Source organism: Vulpes vulpes, chromosome 12 (assembly GCF_048418805.1).
Source record: "Vulpes vulpes isolate BD-2025 chromosome 12, VulVul3, whole genome shotgun sequence".
Lineage (NCBI taxonomy): Eukaryota > Metazoa > Chordata > Mammalia > Carnivora > Canidae > Vulpes > Vulpes vulpes.
This window is the reverse complement of record NC_132791.1, coordinates 71,255,158-71,276,413: the sequence shown is the minus strand read 5'-3', so window position 1 is coordinate 71,276,413 and position 21,256 is coordinate 71,255,158.

Below are 21,256 nucleotides of genomic sequence, written 5' to 3'. Positions count from 1 at the left end.
CTCCTTTGAACTGTAAAGTTTGTTTTCTAGCATTGACTATAATCCCCTTCCAAACTGCATCCTCAGTGACTGGTACTGTACAAACCAAAGAATATGTGCTGCATGAGGGATGAATGATCTTTTAAAATAACCAGCAATACAGTTTACAAAACAGAACGAAAAACTAAAGGGCATTTGAAGGTAGAAAACAAAGAGATGAACTAAATTATGCCAGAAAAACAATAGGAAAAAAAATCTGGGATCACGGTGTTATGTCCAACAAAAATTGCAAAAAGGATGCAAGGCAAACACATGTATTTGGAGGTCTTAGGAATTACAACGTGAGAGACATAGATTTGAGAGAAAACCCATAGTGCTCTGCTCTCGGGGACATGGGAAGCAGAGGGCTTTTTTTTTTTTTTAATTTTTTTTTATTTATTTATGATAGTCACAGAGAGAGAGAGAGGCAGAGACACAGGCAGAGGGAGAAGCAGGCTCCATGCACCGGGAGCCCGACGTGGGATTCGATCCCGGGTCTCCAGGATGGCGCCCTGGGCCAAAGGCAGGCGCCAAACCGCTGCGCCACCCAGGGATCCCAGCAGAGGGCTTTTAAAAGCAAAAAGGGGAATTCCAAGAAGGTTTACATAAATTTTGCAAAATCATAATTGGCATAAAGAGTCTAATTTCTGTTGAGTTCACAGCTTGCCATCTGGGGCTGCAAGAAGCAGGATATTTTGGTTTGGAGGTGGGCTATATTTAAAGTACTGTGTTTTGCATAGAGGTGAGAGTGCATAGGCCCCATGTCCTTAATCCTCCCCCCCCATCATCCTCCCACCCATTTCATTTTAAATGTGCTGTCCTGATAGGAATGACTGTTTCAGGTTTTTCCTTTCACAGTTACAATTAGACAAAGATCATTTCAATATACAGATAATTAGACAAAATGAGTTGTTTTTTATTGGTAAAAGATAATACAATCACTAACCATTAGAGAAATACAAATCAAAACCACATTGAGATAGCACTTCACATCCATTAGTATGTCTGCTATCAAAACAAAACAGGACAGTACAGTGCAGCAAACAAGCATTGGTGAGGACATGGAGAAATTGGAATCCATTGCTATGGATTGAATGTAAATGGGAATGTAAAATGGTGCAGAAGATACGGAAAATAGTATTTTCCTCAAAAAAATTAAAAATAGGATTACTATATGATCCAGCAATTCCTCTTTTGGGTATATTCCCAGTGGATTTGAAAACGATGGTTTAAACTGGTATTTGTTCAGTGTTAATAGCAGCATTATTTACAGTAACCGAAAGATGGAAACAAGCCAGTGTCAACAAACTGTATATGTATATACCGTATACATAGTATATGTTTATAAACATAATGTGTATGTGTACAATGGAAAATCATTCAGCCATATAAAGGAAAGAATTTCAGACACATGCTCCAAAGTGGATGGATCTCGAAGACATGTCAAGTAAAATAAGGCAGACTCAAAGCACACAAATATTTTGTGATTCTGCTTATATGAGGTATTTAAAATAGATTCATAGAAAGTAGAAAAAGGGTTACTAGGGGTTCGGGGAAGAGATGAATGAGAATTTATTATTTAATTGGTATACAGTTGCAGTTTGGATGATGAAAAAGTTCTTTAAATGGATGGCAGTGATGGTGTACAACAATGTGAATGTACTTAGTACTCCTGTACTGTATACTTAAAAATGGCTAAAATGGTAGATTTTGTGTTATGTGACTTTTACCATGATAAAAATAATAACGATACAAAATAAAGATGTAACAGTAATGAACTCTTATTGGCAAAACAATATAACATTGAGATTTATAAAGTATAAATAAAGTGATAGAACGAGTACACATAATTGCCTTGTTTTTTTTCTCTTAATAGTCCTTAAAGTAACAAAAACACATGCATATTTACTTTTCAGAGGAATAGATCCCCTAAGCTCTAGAAAATACCATCAGAACTCAAGAAATTGAGAGAAAATCTTAGAAGGCATGCAGAAGTGTGTCCTGAGATCCAAAATCCATCTAATAGATTCAGAAGAAGAAACCAGGAAATGAAGAGGTGGAAAAATCACAAATAGATTACAGATAAAGATATGGAACCATTCGAGCTGAAAAAGGCTTGGGTCTTCAGATTAAATAGAATATAAGGTTGGACATAATGATGGGGTTGGCCTCGGGCGGGGGGCCTACAAAAAATATATCCTGAATGAAATTTCAGAATTCTTAAGGATAAATAGAAAATCTTAGGAGCTACCAGTATATAAAAATGAAATAAAAGATTACCTATGTGTCCTTTGCTATAAGTAATAGAAGATAGGACTGCTTCAATGTTCTTAAATGATAAAGGCATAACAAATTATTGGGTCAGACTCTAGCTCCAGCAAAATGAGTAGTTCAGTGACTTCATTAAAAAAAAAAAAATGTCTTCCTTCTCTCTGCTACTTAGGAGTTGGGTGCAATATGGACATGGACACAAAATCAAGGTTCTGTTGCAAAATGGAGTTGAGTGGATGTTGCGTAATCAGGAATGCCCACTATTCCAGGGAAAACAAGGAGGGTAAGGCTGACATCTGTTGCCTCTCAGCAACAGCACTGGATTCTAGAAGATAGTGTGGAGCAATATCCTCAGATTTCTAAAGTAAAATGAACTAGAATTGTAATTCTATAACCCTTTAATCTAGCATTTAATTTTGAGTGAGGCAAAGGCATTTGGAAGATGAAAGTATTTGCATAGAGCGTAATCCCTAAACATCTCTGATGGAATTAGTCATACATATAATCTATTTAAAAAAAACAAATTAATGGTATAAGGCAAGCAAAAGAAAAACATCTAGATTGGTAAGGAAGAAGTACAGCCACTTTTATTTGCAGCAAACACAATCTTCTATATAGACAATTTTTTAAAGGTTTTATTTATTCATCAGAGACACAGAGGGGCAGAGACATAGGCAGAGGGAGAAGCCTACTCCCTGCGGGGAGTCCGTTGTGGGACTTGATCCCAGGACCCAGGATCACTCTCTGAGCTGAAAGCAGACACTCAACCACTGAGCTATCCAGATGTCCCTGGCAAATCTTTTTTTTTTTTTTTTTTAAGATTTTATTTGTAATCTTTATATCTCTACTATACCCAGCATAGGGCTTGAAATTACAACCCCCAGATCAAGAGTCTCATGCTTTACTGACTGAGCCTGCCAGGCACTCCTGTATAGGGAAATTCAATGGAATCTACAAAAAGATTTTTAAAACCAAAAAGCTGAGCAGGGCTGCAGGATGCAAGATCCAAAAGTCAGTTGTACTTCTTAGTAGCAATGAATAATCAGAAATTGAAATTTAAAAAGCAAAACCATTTCTAATAGCATCAAAAATATTAATACTTAGGGATAAATCTGACAAAAATACTCAGGAGTTGTTCACTGCAAACTACAAAGTATTGCTGAAAGTAATTTTAAAAGCTCTAAGTAAATGGAAGTATAAACTTTTTTTACGAGTAAATGTTAAGACTCAATATTGTTTAGGATGTTAATTCTCACCATATTGATGTATAGACTCAACGCAATCTCTAAATATCATGGTCAGCTTGACTTTACAATTTGACAACTCATTCTAGAATTCATATGAAAATATGAATAACCAGAATTTCTTTGAAAAAGAACAAAGTTGGAGAACTCACATTACCTGATTTCAAGACTTATATTTATAAATCCACAATAATCAAGACAGTGTAGTATTGGCATCAAGAAAGAAATAGATCAAGGTGGGGGGCAAGATAGATAACGGGGATTAAGAGGTACAAACTTTTGGTTATAAAGTAAGTCACAAAGATGAAATGTACAGCATAGGGCATACAGGCAATAATAACGTAATAATGCTTTATGATGACAGATGGTGCCTATACTTAACCATGGTGTGAGCATTGAGTAATGCATAGAATTGCCAAATCAATATTTTTTTATACTTGAAACTAATGTAACATTGCATATCAATTATACTTCAATAAAAGAAGAAAGAAAAAATAAAAATAATAAAAGAAGAAAGAGATGGGTGGAAGAGACCCACCCATGTATATAGACAACTTATTTTGAACATAGATGCAAAGACAATTCGATGGACAAAGGATGAACCTCTCCCAACATATAGTACTGGAATAATTGGCTAGCCACGTGCAAAATAATTTGGACTTTGAGTCATACCTCACCTTATTAAAAAAAAAAAAAAACAAACTTAAAATGGACCATAGAACTAAATGTAAAAGCTTAAGCATTGAACCTTCTGAAGAAAGCATATAAGAAAATCTTTGAAGCCTTGGGTTATACAAAGATTTCTTAAATACGACACCAAAAGCACTGTCTGTAAAAGAAATGTTTAACTCGGACTTCATCAAAATGAAAAACTTCCACTCATCAAGTGACAGTTTTAGGAGTGTGAAAAGACACAGGAAGAAAAATGTGAAAAGTGTATATCTGATAAAGGATTTGTATCCAGAATAGATAAAGAACTTTCAAAAAGTTCTGTTGTACTATACCAAACACTATTTTTTTAAATGGGCAAAAGATTTGATCAGATACTTCACTAAAAAGATATAAGAATGGCAATTAAACTCAGAAAATGTTGCACAACATCATTAGTTACTAGGGAAATGCAAATTCAGACTAGGGAGATACCACTACATACCGGTAGAAGGGACCATGACTCCTCAAATATGTCTGCATCTTAATCCCCAGAATGTGTGACTATTACTTTATATGGCAGAAAGGACCATGCCCATGTGATTAAGTTAAGGATCCTGAACTGAAATGGGGCAATTATCCTGGATTATCTAGATATGCTTGACATAATTATATTGGTCCATACAAAAGGGGGATAGGGAATCAGAACAAAGGTTATATGATGATAGAAACAGGGACAGAAAGAAAGAATTGAAGATACCACACTGCTGCCTTTGAAGATGGAAGAAAGAGGCTATAAGCCAAGGAATACAGGTAGCTACCACAAGCTGGAAAAGGCAAGGAAATGGATTCTTCCCTAGAGCTTCAGGAGGAAGCAGGCATGCTGTCACATTGACTTGGGCTTGGTGAAATTGATTTTGGACTTCTGGCCTCCAGAATTGCAAGAGAATAAACGTAAATGCCACTGAATCTGTGGCTGTTTGTTATAGCAGCAATAGGAAGCTAACACACCTACTAAAATGATTTAATAATTTTTAAAAGATTTTATTTATTTATTCATGAGAGAGAGAGAGACACACAGGCGGAGAGAGAGGCAGGCTCCATGCAGGGAGCCCGATGTGGGACTCTATCCCAGGACTCCAGGATCATGCCCTGGCCAGAAGGCAGGTGCTCAACCACTGAGCCACCCAGGTGTCCCGATTTAATAATTTTTACAAAAGATAATACAAAATGCTGGTTAAAATGTGAAAAGACCAGAACTTTCACATTTTGGAAAACATTTTTTTGTCAGTTTCTTATAAAGTTAAACATGAATTTCCCACGTGACCCAGCAATCTCACTTCTAGGTATCTACTCAGGGATAATGAAAACATATGTCCACACAAAAACCTGTAGGAAAATCTTTATGGCAGCTTTATTCATAATAACCAATGCCTAGAAACTGAAATGTCTACCCATTAGTAAACAGATCAACAGATATTGATACATTCATGCAATAAAAAGAAATTGCTGACATATGTCAACATAGATTAATCTTTTTTTAACATAGATTAATCTTAAAAGCATTATGCTAAGTGAGAGAAGCTGAACACAAAAGATTACATATTGTGTGCTCCTTTATAGATAATATACAAGAAAAGGCAGGACTAAAGGGAAAGAAGTCAAATCAGTGGTTCCCTCATGCTGGGGATAATGGGCAGAAGGGATTGACTGTAAAGGAGCACAAGAGAGGGAATTCTGGGATGAAGAGGCAGTATAAACAAACCTTATTCTTTACTAATTCAATACCCTAAGCCAAACTTTTTTGTCTTATCCATTTTTCATAAATTGTTGCTTTGTCTAAAAGCTGCCTGCTTTGGTCACTTTTCTGAGTCATATATTTTTGTGAGTACTTGTACATACAAATTAATCTGTCTTATGTCAATTTAATTTTTTTAATTTGTTTTAAGGTTTATTTATTTTAGAGAGAGAGAGCAGGAGGTGGGGAGGTAGAGGGAGAGTCTAAGCAGACTCCTCGCTCAGCGCCTAATAGAGGGATCAAACTCACAACCCATGAGATCATGACCTGAGCTGAAACCAAGAGTCAGATGCCCAACTGACTGTGCCACTGAGGCACCCTATGGTCAATTTAATTTTTAGACCACCTAAAAGAATATAGAAGGGTATAGGAAATGTTTTCCTCCCCTATTATATGGCAGTTCTATTTTTAATTTTTTGAGAGAACTCCACTGTTTTCCACAGTGGCTGTGCCAGTTTTCATTCCCAGTAAAAATGCACAAGGATTCCCTTTTCCCACATCCTAGCCAACACTTGTTTCTTGTCTTTTTGATAAGAGCCATTCTAACAGGTCTGAAGTAATATCTCATTGTGTGTTTTTTAAAGATTATATTTATTTATTTATTCATGAGAGACACAGAGAAAGAGAGAGGCAGAGACATAGGTAGAGGGAAAAGCAGACTCCATGCAGGAAGCCTGATGTGAGACTTGATCCCGAGACTTCAGGATCACACCCTAAGCCAAAAGCAAACACTCAACCACTGAGCCACTCAGGTGCCCCCTCATTGTGGTTTTGATTTGCATTTCCCTGACTATGAGTGATGTTGAGCACTTTGTCATATACATGCTGGTCATCTGTAAGTCTTCTTTGGAAAACTGTCTATTCAGGTCCTCTGCCCAATTTTTAATCAGATGGTTTGGGGTTGTTTTTGTTTTTGCTATTGAGTTATATGAGTTCTTTATTTTGGATATTAATCCCTTATCAGATATATGATTTATAATATTTTCTCCTATTCAGTATGTTCTGTTCATTTGTGGATAGTTGGCTGTGTAAAAGCATTTATTACTTTTTTAAAATAAAAAATACTTGATGTAATGTTTGGGAGTTATAACTCAGTTTCCTTCTTTGTAGTGTTAAAAAGAAGATAGCAGGCCTAGAATGGAGTCACTTGTGCTAAACCCCACATCAGCAAACTTAATCCAAGACTTGATACCTAATCCGATTAGTTTCAGCCCTCCAGGAATGTAAACTTTAATCAGTTAATCTGAAATTACCTGGTCAGCACAAGTTAGGAGGTCCAGGGACAATGCAGTCATTCTCTGTTAATAATTTCCTTTTTTCTATCTGCCTTTACAAACCTTTCCTTTTCTGCCATTACCCCCAAAGGAGCTTTTTGGAGCTCCTCTATATTTGTTAGATTGGATACTGCCCGAATCATGAATTAATAAGGCCAACTAGATCTTCAGACTTACTTGGTTGCATTTTTATTGTTTAACATTTGGTGGCAGTGGTGGGACCAAAGGCAGCTTCTGATGCCTTCAGGGATAACCAGAAACATAGATGCGGTACCCCATAAACCTTTTGACTTTAGTATTTCTCATGGTTTCCAAGGGCCATATAAGTAGATCCCTTCTCTGTTCTGAACTCCACTCTCTTTGCAGTGAGTTCCTGATCTAATCAGCTTTCTAGTCCAGGGTTTAGCAGTCACTTTGAACAGGTCAGTTTGATCATTAGTTATGGAAATTCATACTTGGTTCAGTTTTATGATCTTAAAATTACCAGCAAAGTCCTTTCTATGAGTCTCTCCAAAGATGAAGCACTTTTGCAAAAACATCAGGGTAAAATAACCCTGTAAATGACAAAGACTTAAAAATAGCATGGTTAGAGATCTGATTAGAGTTCATTACAATGCAGTTGACAAGAAAATGTGGTTATTTTTTGTGACATACAACATTTTAAGATAATAACTAGGATTATGATAGAAACAGTACTTATCCATTTAACCATAGTCACAAAGATTTCACAGGCAAATATAAAAGCTTACAAAGTCCTAAGCAAGACTTAGCTCTTTCAATGTAGAGTACAGGTTTAATGTAGGTGATTATTTTTGACAAGACACAAAATCTTTGTTTTTTCTTGGCAGATTATTTAAAAGGTAAATAAATAAGCAACCTTTCATAATACCTTATTATCAAAAGCAGACCAATAGTCCAAGAAAATTTTGTTCATTTAACTAAGAGAAAGTCAAATTCTAACTTTGCTCCAGCTTAATTTTAATATGAAACTCATTCACTTAAATTTGTTCCAATCTTATCTAATCCAGACTACATATAAAATTCCTTTCCCTTAGCATTTATAGTAGTTTTAATTACATATATTAGAATTTTTATCCTTTACAAACATTAGGTTTTAGTGAAATTAAATAAATAAACAATTATGAACTGTCTTTTATATTAGTATTCTGTGTTTTTGCAAATGTGTTAATTTCATAATTTCTGGCAACATATGCTTTTTTATAATAAATGTTTCTTTTTTTAATAAAGATTTTATTTATTTATTCATGAAAGACACACAGAGAGAGAAGCAGGCTCCCCACAGGGGACTATACCCCAGAGCCCCAGGATCATGACCTGAGCCAAAGGCAGACATTCAACCACTGAGACTCCCAGGTGCCCATACAGTTAATGTTTCAATGGGGTGTACGATATGTTTCCTAAAAGGCCCAAATTTATTTTCAGTTCCTCTGTAACAAGAAGCCAGAAATAATTAAACATAAATTCAGCATAAATGTTTCAGTATCTTACCTTATTTGGAAATGATCCAGATATTTAATGACTTCATCATTTAATTTAACTTAACAAAACTTTAAGGTTCTAGGTAACCAAAATTTTCAGGGAAACTAAAAAGTTCACCTAAAAACTTTTATCCCACTCATATTTCTTTCTTTATTTTTTAATAAATTTATTTTTATTGGTGTTCAATTTACCAACAGAATAACACCCAGTGCTCATCTAGTCAAGTGCCCCCCCCCAGTGCCCATCACCCATTCATCCCCACCCCCCGCCCTCCTCCCCTTCCACCACCCCTAGTTCACCTCCCAGAGTTAGGAGTCTCTATGCTCTGTCTCCCTTTCTGATATTTCCCACACATTTCTTCTCCCTTCCCTTCTATTCCCTTTCACTATTATTTATATTCCCCAAATGAATGAGAACACACACTGTTTGTCCTTCTCTGATTGACTTACTTCACTCAGCATAATACCCTCCAGTTCCATCCACGTTGAAGCAAATGGTGGGTATTTGTCGTTTCTAATGGCTGAGTAATATTCCATTGTATACATAAACCACATCTTCTTTATCCATTCATCTTTCGATGGACACCGAGGCTCCTTCCACAGTTTGGCTATTGTGGACATTGCTGCCAGAAACATCGGGGTGCAGGTGTCCTGGCGTTTCATTGCATCTGAATCTTTGGGGTAAATCCCCAGCAGTGCAATTGCTGGGTCGTAGGGCAAGTCTATTTTTAACTCTTTGAGGAACCTCTACACAGTTTTCCAGAGTGGCTGCACCATTTCACAGTCCCACCAACAGTGTAAGAGGGTTCCCTTTTCTCCGCATCCTCTCCAACATTTGTGGTTTCCTGCCTTGTTAATTTTCCCCATTCCCACTGGTGTGAGGTGGTATCTCATTGTGGTTTTGATTTGTATTTCCCTGATGGCAAGTGATGCACTTATATTTCTTTAAATCACTTGTTTCAACAATTATGTTTGAGTACCTACAAAAACCTCATTAAACATTAGACAAAGTTAGCCATTACCCACAAGCTATTTTTCTTGCTGGCATATCTTGTAAGAGATGACATGAACTGGGGGCACCTGGGTGGCTCAGCAGTCCAGCGTTGGCCTAGCCTGCAGCTTGGGGCGTGATCCTGTGGTCCTGGGATCGAGTCCTGTATTGGGCTTTCTGCATGGAGTCTGCTTCTCCTTCTGCCTTTGCCTCTGTGTGTGTGTGTGTATGTGTGTGTGTGTGTGATGAATAAATAAAATATTTTTTTAAAAAAAAAGAGAGATAACATGAAATTACTTGGCTAGTAAACTCAGGTGGAATAAAAATTTTATGTTGAATCTTGATGACCCAAAAGACATACCTGTTTTGAATAAACCAACTTAAACTAGCTATAATACCAAATCCTTTCCCCAGATTACGTGAACCTGAAATTCACTTGGGTTAGTTTCTACTATATTTTTGAGAATTTTTATGAAGTTTATATAAGTGCTTATTTGTTTAAACCAACAAGAGAAGTCTGATGCAAATTAACTTTAGTAATACCATCTGGAGGTAGGAAGTACCATACATCCACAACACACATATAGGGACACACATAAGCATGCAGACAGAATAAACGGATTTTATAGCTTCCATTTTATTTTTAAAAGAAGTTGGATCTCAGTTATTTTTCTGGCAGATGGAGTAAGTTAAAGCCACCTGCTTAGTGGCTAAAGCTTCGTCTCAAATTAGTTTTCCCCCATTTATTTTTCTTGTGATAAGAATTACCTTCCCAATGTTTGTGTTTTAAACTTTGCCTCCCAAGGAAGAGGGAAAGACTGAGAGTTATAAGCCTTTTAGGATAAATAAGGGTAGTTCAGGGATGGGTGAAAAGGAATAGGTGAGCTTTGAGCTGCGTCTGGAGCTGCACCTCTAGCTTTGCAAGGATTTGTGTGGTAAAGACAGATGCTGTCCTTTCCTGAAAGAATTGTGCCATAGTCTAAATGATATTGGAAGTTGATTCTCCCAGCCAACTGTGTTATCTTCTATTTCCTTAGAGAGGGAAGGCCTAAAAAATTTTCTTATCAGGCTCTGAATATCAGCTCTCAATTGAGCCAAATTTCTGATCATAGAGTCATTACACCTTTTAAATACCTTGCCGGGTTTCAGCGTGGACAAGCAGTAAATATTTCAGGCAGCATTTAACAGCCCTGTAGCCTCGGGAGGCACACTCAAAGATGTGAGGGCTATTATCTTCACAAGATATGGAACCACTCCCAAAGATCAATAGCCAGTGCCCTTGATTTGGAAAGGTAAAGGACAATGTGAAATTTTGTCTCTCCCTACAAGGTACTGCAGACAGAGATCCAGGAGAGCTGATTCTGGTCCAGATTCTCACTGTTAGCTGGCTGCTGCCAGTTTCCCCCAGGACCCCATCTGCAGGCTCCAAATGGTGTTTTTTTTTTAATTATTTTTATTTATTTATTCATTAGGGACACAGAGAGAGAGAAGCAAGAGACACAGGCAGAGGGAGAAGCAGGCTCCTTGCAGGGAGCCCAATGTGGGACTGTATTCCGGATCTCCAGGATCATGCCCTGGGCTGAAGGCAGCGCTAAACCGTAGAGCCACCCGGGCTGCCCACTGAATGGGGTTTAAAGAAGAGGATGTAACTCTGCTATTTACCAGAATTCAGCAGAGTATTCCATTAATTTATTAATAAATTATTATTTAATTATATTTTTTCTTTGGCTGTTTAAGGGCAGAGCATAGAAGTTTCCCAGAAGAATCTCTGAGTCCTGTCAATTCTGAGAGGGACTCGCACAGGAGCTCTCCACTGGGGATATATGTGGGGGCGTCCATTAGGCCACTGACTTGGTGGACTTTGGTTTACAGTCTCGTAGAGGCAATTCAGACCAAGAATTACTAGATTTGAGTATTCAAATAAAGGAGGGTGAAGGGGAGCAGTAGGAGGGATGTGAGGCTTACAGTCTTTGGTTTTAGGTACTGCTTATGTCTTCAGTTTTTCATTACCCTTTTGCAACAAATCTTCCAATGAAGCTACTTAGTAATTTCAAAGCCCTTTGGAGGCTTCTGCATGCCAATTAAAATAGTTATCCCATTCTGTCTGTTGATTTGGGGACCCTTGTCTTCAAGGGTCCCTAAATGATCTGATCTGATTGGAGCATTCCCCAAAACAGCTGTTGTAATCTTCCCTGAGGGCTGGCAGCAGCTTGGTAGCCCTTAGCCACAAATCGAATTCACCCCACATTTCTGTCTAGTCATGTCTGGCTATAACGGGGGTGCAACCCACATTTCTGTCCAGCCACATTTTGGGGTCTCCCACTCTGACAGTTACCAAGCCAAGTTCTTGGGACACAAAATTCTAAGTTTTCTTTAGTAAGATTTTGGCCACATTTATAGATATTTATAGCTTCTGGGATCATAGCTCTTTTTTAAATGATTTTATTTACTTATTTGACAGAGAGAGAGAACACAAGCAGGGGGATGGACAGAGGGAGGGGGAGAAGCAGACTCTCTGCTGAGCAGGGAGCCTGACATGGGGCTCCATCCCAGGACCCTGGGATCATGACCTGAGCCCAAGGCAGATATTTAACTGATTGCACCACCCAGATGCCCCTCATTTCTTTTTTTTTCAAGTTTGTTATAATTATTTTTTAGTAATCTCTATACCCAATGTGTGGCTTGAACTCACAACCTTGAGATCAAGAGTAGCATGCTCTTCCAACTGAGCCAGCCAGGTGCACCTCTCATTGTGGTGTGTTTTTTTATTATTATTATTATTGGAGTTCAATTTGCCAACATATAGCATAACACCCAGTGCTCATCCCATCAAGTGCCCCCCTCAGTGCCCATCACCCAGTTACCCCCACCCCCCGCCTACCTCCCTTTCCACCACCCCTTGTTTGTTTCCCAGTTAGGAGCCTCTCATGTTCTGTCTCCCTCTCTGATATTTCCCCACTCATTTTCTCTCCTTTCCCCGTGATTCCCTTTCACCGTTTTTTATATTCCCCAAATGAATGAGACCATATAATGTTTGTCTTTCTCTGATTGATTTATTTCACTCAGCATAATACCCTCCAGTTCCATCCACGTTGAAGCAAATGGTGGGTATTTGTTGTTTCTAATGACTGAGTAATATTCCATTGTATACCTAGACCACATCTTCTTTATCCATCCATCTTTCAATGGACACCGAGGCTCCTTCCACAGTTTGGCTATTATGGACATTGCTGCTATAAACATCAGGGTGCACGTGTCCCAGCGTTTCACTGCATCTGTATCTTTGGGGTAAATCCCCAGCAGTGCAATTGCTGAGTCATAGGGCAGATCTATATTTAACTCTTTGAGGAACCTCCACACAGAACACTTCTGAAAGAAATTGAGGAAGACAAAAAGAGATGGAAAAATATTCCATGCTCACGGATTGGAAGAATTAATATTGTGAAAATGTCAGTTACCCAGGGCAATTTACACGTTTAATGCAATCCCTATCAAAATACCATGGACTTTCTTCAGAGAGTTGGAACAAATCATCTTAAGATTTGTGTGGAATCAGAAAAGACCCCAAATAGCCAGGGGAATATTAAAAAAGAAAACCATATCTGGGGGCATCACAATGCCAGATTTCAGGTTGTACTACAAAGCTGTGGTCATCAAGACAGTGTGGGACTGGCACAAAAACAGACACATAGATCAATGGAACAGAATAGAGAACCCAGAAGTGGACCCTCAACTTTATGGTCAACTAATACTCGACAAAGCAGGAAAGACTATCCACTGGAAAAAAGTCTCTTCAATAAATGGTGCTGGGAAAATTGGACATCCACATGCAGAAGAATGAAACTAGACCATTCTCTTACACCATACACAAAGATAAACTCAAAATGGATGAAAGATCTAAATGTGAGACAAGATCCCATCAAGATCCTAGAGGAGAACACAGGCAACACCCTTTTTGAACTTGGCCACAGTAACTTCTTGCAAGATACATCCATGAAGGCAAGAGAAACAAAAGCAAAAATGAATTATTGGGACTTCATCAAGATAAGAAACTTTTGCACAGCAAAAGAAACAGTCAACAAAACTCAAAGACAACCTACAGAATGGGAGAAGATATTTGCAAATGACATATCAGATAAAGGGCTAGTATCCAAGATCTATAAAGAACTTATGAAACTCAACAGCAAAGAAACAAACAATCCAATCATGAAGTAGGCAAAAGACATGAACAGAAATCTCATAGAGGAAGATAAAGACATGGCCAATGAGCACATGAGAACATGCTCCACATCACTGGCCATCAGGGAAATACAAATCAAAACCACAGTGAGATACTACCTCACACCAGTGAGAATGGGGAAAATTAACAAGGCAGGAAACAACAAATGTTGGAGAGGATGTGGAGAAAAGGGAGCCCTCTTACACTGTTGGTGGGAATGTGAACTGGTGCAGCCATTCTGGGAGCGTAGTTCTTTTTTTTTTTTTTTTAAATAATAATTTTTTTATTTATGATAGAGAGAGAGAGAGAGAGAGAGAGAGAGAGAGAGAGGCAGAGATATAGGCAGAGGGAGAAGCAGGCTCCATGCACCGGGAGCCCGACATGGGATTCGATCCCGGGTCTCCAGGATCGCGCCCTGGGCCAAAGGCAGGCGCCAAACCACTGTGCCACCCAGGGATCCCTGGGAGCGTAGTTCTTAAATAGGTGTGCTGGAAGTTGGCACACTGAACTCTTTAGAATTTTAAGGATCCCATTTCTTTGGCTATGCCTTTGGGTTTCTCAGAGTCAAGCTGATATCTAAGAGAATTGTGTGGTATTTTACAACATACCTTGTTGCATGGAAGTTTTCTTGAGGTTGGTGGGTGACCTCACGTTAACCTAACTCATTCCAACAAATGATGCTGTTGCCTCCGTAGCCAGAATTAGAGGGCCCAGGAATCAAGAGGTAGAAGAAATAGAGGTACCACTCAGTATTATCCCTCGAGGCCCACTAGCAAAATTTTTGCCTCCTGTTCCCACAACCTCATGTTCTCCTGGCCCAGTGGCCTGAGTTCCAGAGGGTGGAATGCCTCCATCTGGAGATATAGCACTACTGACACTGAATTGGAAATTAGTGGACTTCCAATTGGACTCCTCCTGCCCCCAAATCAACAGGCAAAGAAGGGTGTTACTGTGCTGGCCAAGATGACTGATCCTGAGTATCACCAAGGGGAAAGTAGACAAGCCACTCCACAGTGGAGAAGAGGAAGGTGTATGTCTGGAGGATAGGAGATCCCTTTGGATATCTTTAGTATCACCATGCCCTGTGATTAAGGTCAATGGAAGAGTTGACCACCCAGCCCAGGCAGGACTACTAATGGCTTATAGTATTTTTGTTACAGGATATCAAGGAGAAGCACAGACATTGCTCAAAAACATTATCTCCTCTCCTGGGGAAGGCGTTAGTTTTTGGTTGTATGCAGGATAGTTGTATCACGTTAAGTGGAATATGACCTTGTTACTGCCTTTGTATAGAGCTTAAGTCTGGCTTAAGGAAATATATATGGATGCCAAGTAGATAAGGGGTGATGTTGTGAGATAATTTAATTTTACATGTCCACTTGACAAGGGCACTGGGTGCCTAGATATCAAACACTATTCCGGGTATGTCTGGGAAAGTATTTCCAGATGAGATTTACATTTGACTGGTGGACTGAGTAAAGCAGATTGCCCTCCACAATGCAGGTGGGCCTCATCCAATCAACTGAAGTCCTAAACAGAAAAAAAGTCAGGAGGAAACTTCTGACTTCCTTGAGCTGGTACATTGGTCTTCTGCTGTTGGACTCCCACTGCAACACCAGCTTTTAGGATCTCAAGCCCCTTGACCTTCTGTCTGCAACTTACACCATGGCTGTCCTGGTTCTGAGGCCTGTAACTGAATGTGTGTGTGTTTGCGTGTGTGTGTTTGTGTATTCATATATATGGCAGAATATATGTATATCCCTTGTTTCTCTGGAAGATACTGAATAATACAGTAATCATACCTGCAAATGATAAGAATGTGTATCTTTAATTCAGTCATGCTTATTTTTTCTTGCACCAACTAGTGCCCCCCGGGAAGGAGTGATAATTGGAATTATTGTCTTATTCTGATTTTAAAGGAAATAAATACCTGAAAATGACTCATAGCTGAGTACAATATTTTCTGTAGGCTTTTGGTAGCTAACTTCATCAGGCTAAAGAAGATCCCTAGATTGCTAAGTTTTTAAAATCATGAATGAATATTGGATGTTAGCAAATGCTTTCCCTACATCCATTTAGATAATCATGTTTCTTTTTCTTTAATCTGTTAATGCAGTGAATTATGTTAATAAATTTTAAGTCTTTAATCTGCTATCGTGCATTTCTGGGACAAACCAGACTTACTTATGAGGTTTTTAAGTATTTCAGTTTGCAAATGTTTTGACTAGGATTTTGGTCTCTACACTGCTTAGTTTGGCTGAAAAATTTTATGTCTTGTTTTAGCTATGGTTTGGCTTCATAAAATGAACAGTAGAGTGTTTTCTTTTTTCTACTCTGAAAATTTTTTGTGAAGAAATGTGTTTTATGTTTCTGTATTATGGATTAATGCAGTGTTAAATAGAAGGTTTTTTGGTTCATATGAGATTTTCTCCCAGAACATTAATATTTTATACTTCAGGTTACAGGATCTGAATGCAGGTAAGCCAATCCAGCTGAGAGCAGTACAACTGGAGAGAACAGGACTGTTCCTGATACCGCTGTCTCTTTTGGCTCAGTGTGGCCACTTGCTTTCAATCTGAAACACTTTTGTGTGGTCTTCATAACTCAGTGACACGAATTTTCCATCATATTCAGTTTTTCCGGGTCCTTTCACCTTTCTTGTAAGTGAAGCATGCATGTGAGCACACATTCTCTCTTCTCTCGTGCATGCACTTACGTATCTAATAACTTACATCTTTTTATCAGTTTTTATTAAGACTGCGGTTTTTGTTAGTGTTCTGGTTCTAAACCTGCTTATGATGTGAATGCTTGTTCCAATCCCATTCTTCTCACAATATCTCTAGTCATCTTTTGTTGGCATTTTTATGCAACACAAAAGTTTTCAGAAATACATACGTCATGCTCCAGCAGAAACATCTGCATGTATTCTTGATTCATTTGTGCCACTTGACTGAATCTGGAGTCACCAATGGCTCTTCCCTCTGCCTGGGAGATGACAACATTGCTTTCTCACACCCTTCATTCAGGTTCAGGTCTCTCCCCAAGTGTGACCTACCATAGAGGACTTGTATGTATCCAACTGGATACATGTGCAAAGCGATGCACCCCCCCCCCCACATACATAGCATGTACAAAAATTCACTCCCATGTGGATCAAAGTCCTAAATGTGAGAACTAAAACTATTAAAATCTTACAATGAAAACCTAGGTATAAATCTTCATGTCTCAAATTTGGCAATGGATTCTTAGAACACCAAAAACATGAGCAATTAAACATATATTTTATTTGGGCTTCATCAAAATTGAAAACTTTTGTGTACCAAAAGATACCATCAAGAAAGTGAAAGACAACATAGTGAATGGAACAAAATACTTGCAAATCCTATCTCTAATAAGTATGTGGTAGCCAGAATATATAAAGAACTCTTGGGGGATCCCTGGGTGGCTCAGCGGTTTATCGCCTGCCTTTGGCTCAGGGCGCGATCCTGGAGTCCCGGGATCGAGTCCCGCATCAGGCTCCCTGCATGGAGCCTGCTTCTCCTTCTGCCTGTGTCTCTGCCTCTCTCTGTATCTCTCATGAATAAATAAAATATTTTAAAAGAAAAGAACTCTTATGACTCTTACAACTACAAAAAGATAAAAAACCTAATACAAAAGTGTCAAAGTATTTAAATAACTATTTCTCTAAAGAAGATCTACAAACAAAAAGTCCATGAAAGGATGCTCAAGATCATTAGTTACCAGGGAAATGCAAACAAAAACCACAATATCACTTCACATATACTAGGAAAGTAATAAAATATGAGAAAAATAACAAGTGTTGGTGAAGATGTGGAGAAATTGAAATCTTTGTGCACTGTGGGTGTGATGGGATCATGAAATGGCTCAGCCACTATGGAAAACATTTTTATACTTGAAAAGTTAAATATGTAATAATCACATGATCTAACAGTTCAAGTCTTAGGTATATGTCCAAGAAAATTGAAAACATACAGTCTTAGGGTTCTCTACAAAAACTAGTACTCTTGGGCAGCCCCTGTGGCTTAGCGGTTTAGCGCCGCCTTCCGCCCCGGAGCGTGATCCTGGAGACCCGGGATCGAGTCCCACTGCATGGAGCCTGCTTCTTCCTCTACCTGTCTCTCTCTCTCTGTATGTGTGTGTGTGTGTGTGTGTCTGACAAATAAAATCTTAAAAAAAAAAGTACTGTGTGTGTGTGGAGAGAGAGAGAGAGAGATTGAGAAAGATTCACCTTAAGGAATGGCTCACGTGATTATGATTATGCAGACTACCAGGACCAAAATTTGTAGAGTGGCTCAGCAGGCTGGAGGTCAAATGTGAAAACTGTCTGGTAGTAAAATTATCTCTTGCTTGGGTGAAGCCAGCCTTTTGTTCTGTTCAAGACTTCAGTTGATTGGATGAGGGCCACCCACATTATGGAGGACTTTACTGAAAGTCCACCAGTTTGAATCTTATCCAGAAAATACCCTCACAGAAACATCTAGAACAATGTTTGGCCCTGCCAAGTGACATATAAAATCAACCATCACAAATCCACCCCTAGTCAGCTTGGCACCCATTTGGGTCTCCTTAAACCATACTTAATCTTAACTGAAGATAATAACATGACACAACTATCCCACATAAAACCAAAAATGTGCTAATCTCTCTCCCAGAAGAGGAGGTAAAGTGATGTTCACTCTTCTTAATATCTATAACTTCAGTACAATGACATAAAGTAAAAAAATACTTAAATATTATGATATAAAGTCAACAAATCTTCTGTTACATAAGGGAGTAAGAGAAGAAGGAAAACAAAGCTATATAAACAAACATGTTCATATCACAAAAAATTAACTCATGATAATTACGATCCTTGTTTGTCTTGTATGTCACATGGTCATAGCTGGTATTTATAACTACTGTCTTCCACTACCCATTTTATATTCCCTTTGCCCTCACTCAGCAAGCACCTCTGCTGCTGTTAATCCAGTGACCTTCAAGGGTCTAGACCATTAGCAGTCTTGTCTGGATTGGGTTGTTTTGCATTGATGATAGTCCACAGGTCACTCACAGTGTTGGGTAACTGTCACCTCCACATAGTCTCAAAACATCTGACTCATCCCCAGAGAAAACTCTGTGTCTATCAAGCAATTATTCCTCCATTATTCCCCCCACCCAGCTCTGGCAACCACAGATCTGCTTTCTGTTTCTCTGGATTTACCTATCTTGGATAGTTCATGTAAATGCGGTTACGTAGTATGTCACTTTTGTGGCTAGTTCCTTTCGTTTAGAATAATGTCTTTGAAGTTTATCCACATTGTAGCCTGCATCAGTACTTCATTCCTTTTATGACTGAACAATATTCCATTGCACGAACATATCTTGTTTTTTTAATTCTGTTGTCCATTGACAGATACTTGGGTTGTTTCTAACTTTTGTCTATTATGTATAATGCCAACATGAAGATCTGTGTAGGATTCGTGAGGGAGTCAGGTGGGGAGAGTCATGCCTAGCAGGGCAGCAAGAGAATGGGAGGCTTCTGAAGGCACACATGCCTCACATTTGTCCACACAGGACTTTCAGGGGGGACTCAGGGGGATGTACTCAGGTGCAGATAACGAGGCATTTCAACATCTTTGTGCCAGAGATCATGTCACTTCTCTCACAAACCATGTCCCCCACTCTCTTTCAACAACCAAAAAGGTGGAATATTTATAGCAGATACAATCCAGGGATTGGAAGCTCTGAAGCTAACCATTAAGTGAACCTGAGAACATAGAGTTCTAAATGACTTTTGTAACAAAAATCATCTGGTTGGTAAGTTGGGAGGCTAGTCTAAAAAATACATACATGTTTAACCTTCCAGCTTAGGGGTTAGGAATGTGAAAACATTCTAAGCCTTAAATTTCATTCAATCTTTTTAATTGAAATAGCTGGAGCTGAAATTATGGACTCAGAAGTAAAAGTTGTTGAGCTTTTACCATGGGTGTGTGAGCAGCTGCTAGTCTTCTGTGCTGTGTGGACTTAGGGGAGTCACTGTACTTCCTTGGCTCAGATGTGTATTTCAGGTGAACAGTGACCCCTATGCCACTGCACGGGGCTGAATTATAATTATGCCTTTCTTCATCAATCCTTATTTCTTGGCCTCTCTGCTGCCCATTCTCCCATCCCTCCTCACCCCCTTGGTCATCCCCTCCCAACCTCCTCTCTTCTATTTTACATCCTATTGTTGGGAGACCTGGGGCTCAGTCCTCACCCTCCTGTCCACATCCTCTGCCAAGATGAGTTCATCCATCCATGGCTTTGTATACCACACACTTGCTGATGCCATCCCAGCTTTATCTCCCACCCTGGCCTCTTCCCTCAGTTCCAGATTCATGAATCCAACCAATTGAATGAGATTATCAGCTTTCCTATGTCCCAAATTGAACTCTTGGTTTCTGCCCTCTGCAGACCCGCTCTGCCCTGATACTGGTCCTGGTCCTGACACTCTCAAGGAATGCTGCCTCCTCCTTCCAGATGCCCCAGCCATGACACTTTCCTCTTCCTCACCCTCAGAGCCAGTTCTTCCCTATGCCTGGAACCCACCCACATCCCTCCCCAGCAGCCTGGTCACAGACCCTCTTGCCTCCTTTTGTGAGGCACTCTGTCCCAGCTGCTGATGGTCTGTCTTGTGCTCAGGAGCCACTGGGATGCTCTGACTCTGTGATTCTGGAATCTGCTTTGTGGCATTAGCTATGGCCTCCTCTGATCTGTCCTGAGCAAGGGAGGGCTGTGAGGGGCTGTGTGAACCCAGCCCATCCACCTCAAACATCGAGTCTGTATGCACCTTTGCATTGTCAAGCTTGGGGCCTGGCACCACCTAAGTGCTCCATCCTTCCCAAGCTGTAAAATGGTTTAAGGCAGACCTGGATCCAGTTCTCCTGACTCCCAGCCTCTGCCAGGGAGAGGTGCCTGTACAGCTCTGGGAACAAGACTGGTGGGAGCCCTTGGATGTGGTGGGGGAAGAGAGTAGGGTGACATGGTTTCTGCTTGTTCCCTCTGCCGGCTTTACCTAAATCCCTGCGGCCACCCTAATCCACCCTAATGGAGCTCAAGCCGGCTCAAGCCCCTGTGGGATGAGCCCACAAATCCCTGGGGCTGGGAGCTCACCACCTGTCTCCTGGATGCCCTTTGCTCTCTCTCTCTCTCTGCTGATATCAGAGAACCAAATCCAGGGCCTCAGACAGGGATAATGGTCAAAGCATATTGTGGCTAAAGCCCCCTCACTGTGGCCCCCAACTGATGGGGGAAA